Source organism: Ctenocephalides felis, unplaced genomic scaffold (assembly GCF_003426905.1).
Source record: "Ctenocephalides felis isolate EL2017-DRISC unplaced genomic scaffold, ASM342690v1 CF-g0.4_SCAFFOLD_03571, whole genome shotgun sequence".
Taxonomy (NCBI): domain Eukaryota; kingdom Metazoa; phylum Arthropoda; class Insecta; order Siphonaptera; family Pulicidae; genus Ctenocephalides; species Ctenocephalides felis.
The window spans coordinates 64,934,574-64,940,719 of record NW_020539725.1 but is presented as its reverse complement, the minus strand read 5'-3'; the positions used below and the strand labels follow the sequence as shown (position 1 = coordinate 64,940,719).

Sequence of the window (6,146 nt, the reverse complement as noted above, 5' to 3'; positions counted from 1 at the left end):
AATCAAATAGTTAACTTCGTTAATCGTTAATCCGCTACAAAAAAAGTTAACTTCGTTAAACGTTAAAGCGTTACATTTCGGAAGAATTAACGCAAGTTAACGTTAATCGTTAATCCGTTAATATGTGTAAAATTACATTTTTATATCGTTGCGTTAGTGAACTTAAAAAACTTATTAACTTCCCGTAGGGCAAGTTATAGTAATCGCAAAAAAATCGAAAATGAAAATTTGTATATATCTTTACGTTTCAAAGGTTCCTGAACATTTTGGCATACCTTAGAAAAAATGGATGTATGTGTGTGTGTGTGTGTGTGTGTGTTGGTATGTGCGGATACAAATTTTCGTCGACGATTTCGGGAACACGGATCAACCGATTTGAATAATTCAAAAAACATTCGATTTGTATTGATAAGGAGACGTGCTGATTAGTTTTTGGCGAAGGCAGGTCTAGCCGTTCCGAAGATACGGGACAAAAAGTGCCGAAAACGGTAACTCAGTTTTTAAGAGAACGGAGCGTCCGATTTGAATAATTCAAAAAGCATTTCACTTGTATTGATAAGATGAGGAATCGATAAAATTTTCATAAAGGTAGGTCTAGCGGTTTCGGAGATATGGAGAAAAAAGTAAAAAAATGAGCCATTTGGCGGTAAAAATGATCATTAGACATATGCACATCAAATTATCAGATACTTTATAGAGATTTTAACAGTAAGTATACATTTTGTTAACATTCCTATGGGTTCCGTACCAATGCTTATGCGTTAGACAGCGACGCGGCGCTTACGCGCTTTATATTTTGTCCCTATACAGTTAAAGCAGTACGATTGCTTTGAAAAAAAGTTCAGAACTTCCACAATATGTCAAAATAAAGAAAAAAAATCTTTTTTTACAAAAAAAAAAATTAAAAAAAAATTTTTTTTTTTTAATTTTTTTTTCAAAACAAAAGTTATTTTTTGTCCAATTTATAGTTTCTCAAAAATCTTATTTTTCCAAAGTAATTTTTTTTCAAAAATGTTAATTGTTTTTAAAAAAATAATAATTTTAGGTACGGCAAGTACCAGCAATTTGCCTTAAGGCACAACGCCTTAATTGCCTTAAGACAGAATTCCACTTACAGCTAGTTCCTTAAAGAGTTTGTAGCTCTTTGGTTTTTCTATAGACTGAGTGACAGAATTGAAAAAGTCTTCCTTCTCGTCATCATCGTTGTTACTCGCATTGCTCCCTCCGCCACTTAAACTATCTCTGTCATTCGAATTTTTCGCTGCTTCTTGCCATAAGGCATCTTCTACCTTTTTTTCCGTGCATTTTCTTACTGCATTCCTCTCTACTGCTGTCATACGTTTCCAGCCACATTAACCGAAACTTTGGATGAAATGTCGCGGCAAGTTGGCACTGTTCATCATTCAGGAGTGGTCCAAATCTTTTCTCTATGCCGTTTAATAAGGCATTGGCTAAAGCCTATGGCTAAAGCTGTGTCGTGCGGTAAATAGTAGGCATTGGATTAACGATTAACGGACTTCTCGCATTTTAACGGAAGTTAACGTGTCCGTTAACATTTTTAAAAGTTAACTTAAAAGTTAATCCGTTAATCAAAATGTTAACTTCGTTAATTAACGATTAACGGATTAACGAGTTAATGCCCAGCTATGACTAGTTATAATTTACGATTTCGCCTACGCCACTGTCTTCTATGTACATTTGAACTTTACCACCGGCTGCGAGAGCGAGCGAGACGGCGCTCTACAAGAATGAAAATGCCGCCTTTCGCGCGCATGCCGCCGTCTCATAGGAAGTAAAATCAGTTGTGTACATCGAGTAGTACATCGGATTGATAGTGAGGACGGACAGCTGGCCGGGGCTTGATAGAAGATTGTCAAAAAATCCTCCTTGAAAAAGGATTTTGGGAAAAAGACACTAGTGGAAAATGTTTGGTTAAAGTGTGGTTCGTGTGCCTCCGGTTGTGGTAATGCATGGTTTTGTCTCGGGTGTAAGGACCTCCATGCGGTTTTACTAGTAAGTTTGTGTAATAAGAATCCGATTGAGGATTGTAAGAATCCTCCTAGAAAAAGGATTTTGGGAAAAAGACACTGGTGGTAAAGGTTAGACTGAAGTGTGGTTCGTGTGCCTCCGGTTGTGGTAAAGGATAGTTTTGTCTCGGGTGTAAGGACCTCCATGCGGTTTTACTAGTAAGTTTGTGTAATAAGAATCCGATTGAGGATTGTAAGAATCCTCCTAGAAAAAAGATTTTGGGAAAAAGACACTAGTGGTAAATGTTTGGTTAAAGTGTGGTTCATGTGTCTCCGGTTGTGATAATGGCTAGTTTGGTCTGGGAGGATTGTCAAGTTGTGTAAGGACCTCCATGTGGTTTTACTAGTAAGTTTACGTTTATACTAGAGGATAGTTTTTGTGATTTTTGTGCAAGTGTAATGATAAACAAACTAGCTGTAAGTGGAATTCTGTCTTAAGGCAATTAAGGCATCGTGCCTTAAGGCAAATTGCTGGAACTTCCCGTACCAAAAATTATTATTTTTTTTAAAACGACTAACATTTTTGAAAAAAAATTACTTTGAAAAAATAAGATTTTTGAGAAACTATAAATTGGACAAAAAATTAGTATTTTTTGAAAAAAAAAATTTTAAAAAAAAAAATTTTTTTTTTTAAAAAATTTTTTTTTTTTGAAAAAAAATTTTTTTTTCTTTATTTTGACATATTGTGAAAGATCTGAACTTTTTTTTCAAAGCAATCGTACTGCTTTAACTACATAGGGACAAAATATAAAGCGCGTAAGCGCCGCGTCGCTGTCTAACGCATAAGCATTGGTACGGAACCCATAGGAATGTTAACAAAATGTATACTTACTGTTAAAATCTCTATAAAGTATCTGATAATTTGATGTGCATATGTCTAATGATCATTTTTACCGCCAAATGGCTCATTTTTTTACTTTTTTCTCCATATCTCCGAAACCGCTAGACCTACCTTTATGAAAATTTTATCGATTCCTCATCTTATCAATACAAGTGAAATGCTTTTTGAATTATTCAAATCGGACGCTCCGTTCTCTTAAAAACTGAGTTACCGTTTTCGGCACTTTTTGTCCCGTATCTTCGGAACGGCTAGACCTGCCTTCGCCAAAAACTAATCAGCACGTCTCCTTATCAATACGAATCTAATGTTTTTTAAATTATTCAAATCGGTTGATCCGTGTTCCCGAAATCGTCGACGAAAATTTGTATCCGCACATACATACACACACGTACATACATACATACACACACACACACACACACACACACATACATCCATTTTTTCTAAGGTATGCCAAAATGTTCAGAAACTTCTGAAACGTAAAGATATATAAAAATTTTCATTTTCGATTTTTTTGCGATTACTATAACTTGCCCTGCGGGAAGTTAAAAATGCTATTGGGCGGTCAAAAATGATCATTAGACATATGCACATCAAATTATCAGATATTTTATAGAGATTTTAACAATAAGTATAATTTTTTTTTACATTTCTATGGGTTCCGTACCAATGCTTATGCGTTAGACGGCGGAGCGGCGTTTACGTGCTTCTATATTTCGTCTCTATGCAGTTCAGAATTTTCAAAATATTTCAAAATAAATTTTTCTTCAAAGTCTTTTTTTTGAAGAAAAAGTAAATTTTTGTCAAAAATTTATAGTTTCTCAAAAATCTAATTTTTTCGAAGTAAATTTTTTTCAAAAATGTTAAAAAAATAATAATTTTTGGTACGGGAAGTTCCAGCAATTTGCCTTAAGGCACGATGCCCTAATTGCCTTAAGACAGAATTCCACTTACAGCTAGTTTTTTACTTTTTTCATTAGATCTCCGAAACCGCTAGACCTGCCTTCATGAAAATCAATTCTACATCTTGTCAATACAAGTGAAATGTTTTTTGAATTATTCAAATCGGACGCTCCGTTCTCTTAGAAACTGAGTTACCGTTTTCGGCACTTTTTGCCCCGTATCTTCGGAACGGCTAGACCTGCCTTCGCCAAAAACTAATCAGCACGTCTCCTTATCAATACGAATCTAATGTTTTTTAAATTATTCAAATCGGTTGATCCGTGTTCCCGAAATCGTCGACGAAAATTTGTATCCGCACATACATACACACACGTACATACATACATACACACACACACACACACACACACATACATCCATTTTTTCTAAGGTATGCCAAAATGTTAAGAAACCTCTGAAACGTAAAGATATATAAAAAAAATATTTTCGATTTTTTTGCGATTACTATAACTTGCCCTACGGGAAGTTAATAAATTTAAAACTTGACCAAGTATTCTTGTAGTGCAAAGGGTGAGACTTTTTTCCAAATAATTCGTACATACTGTATTGTATTTGAGTCAGAAAATTATTCTGGTATCTTACACAGCTATCTTACAACAAAAATGTTTTTTTTATATAATTGTATTAATTAATGTCCATAATATACCCATTTGTTACATTGAATTGGATTCTCATAAGATTATCAATGGACGTTCCTTAATAATTTAAAAGGTTTTATTACGAAGTGCAATTTTTTGTGGATTTTTGAAAGTGTTATCGTATTTAACAAGTGTTTATAAGGTGTGACAAGTGTTCTGGATTAATTTTATGTATATACTCACTCAGGGATTTGTTTTTGTTTTACTAAAGGTACGTACAATTTATTGATTTGATTTTAATATGCACAGTTTATTGTACAATTAATTTTTAACTTCCCGAAGAAGAAGTTTGTTTTTATCAAAAAAATGCGATTTGCTTATTTTATCTCGACGTTTCAAGTAATTCTGAATTGAATGAGACCAAATTTGGATAAAGTATGTGTGTGTGTGAACAGATTTCTTGCCGTAAATCGACGTTTTCTCAAAAGCGATTAGACCGATTTTAAAAAATTAAAAGCCATTTGATGTATCGCGATGAGGACTATCGTCTATTCTATTTGTATCCCTATCAGCCAAGCCGTTTCTTTCTAAATAGCAAAAAAGGAAAAATAGTTGTTAATTAATATACTAAAATAAAATACAATTGTAGATTTGCATTAAATATTAAAATTTTAGTAAATTTCTAGAGCATGATTTTACTAAACTCGTTCTACAAATTTCAATGGCAATTTCTCATATAATAGACGTATAATTATTTATATAATATACAATAATAAAATTGTAGATTTTATGGCAATATGCAAATTTTTTGTATAATATTATATTGAATATAATATTATATTTGTGAGCATTTTTTGAGAAATTTTGCTAACCTTATATATTTTATGATGTATTAGTAAATAAAAAATCAATTTTCAGGGGTCATTTCGAAAATATTAAAAAAAAGTCCATAAAAAGATATTTTTTGAAGCAAATAAAATACAAATTAATAAGTCAAAAATTTAAAATGATATAAAATTTTTCAAAAATGATATGAAATAGTCTAAACAACCTCATTTCTTCTATTCTAAATTAAAATTCCATTCAAGTAATTATAATTTTCTAACATAATTCCCATTAGATATTATAAGGAAATTGAAGATAAAGAAAATTGAAGAGTTATTTAAAGATATTAATTATAATAGATATATTAATGAAATAGTCAAATGAAATGTATATATATAAAATATGTCTGACTGAAATATGAAAATAATGTATATATAGAAATAAATAAATAATACATATTAAATATATATATATATATATATATATATATATAATATATATATATAAGATTAGTAAAATTTTGATAAATCCAATCAGAATTACATTGCATTCTTATACGAATCTATTATTATTCCAACAAGTCGTACAACTTGTAACTTTGTTTACATTTTGTATAAATACAAGTGATTCACTGGGGAATATATTTCGAACCTAATATGCGATTTAGATTTATTTTAGTTGCAACTGCATAAATCTAATACAAAATTTAACATACACTTATTTAGCTTAAAAATTCTAATCATTTTCTAACCTATATCCAAAATCTCCAGTTCATTATGTAATAATTATAAGAAAGATCAACAAAAAATTTTAATAGATAAACAAAACCATTAGCAAGTTTTTATTACCGTGAGATTGACATGCCTTTTGTAAAGTATTTGTTGACTTATCAAATTTAAAATTAGAGACTTC

At 31.3% G+C, this 6,146-nt stretch overlaps 1 protein-coding gene across 1 annotated transcript in view; it reads left to right on the top strand.

The window, feature by feature from the left end:
* Window positions 1–1,972: 1,972 nt before the first annotated feature.
* Window positions 1,973–6,146, top strand: part of LOC113386502 — a 98,430-nt gene continuing 94,256 nt past the window's right edge. The window contains exon 1 of the mRNA XM_026624282.1: window positions 1,973–2,013. The gene's annotated coding sequence lies outside the window, so the exon portion shown is untranslated. The remainder of the gene's footprint in view (window positions 2,014–6,146) is intronic.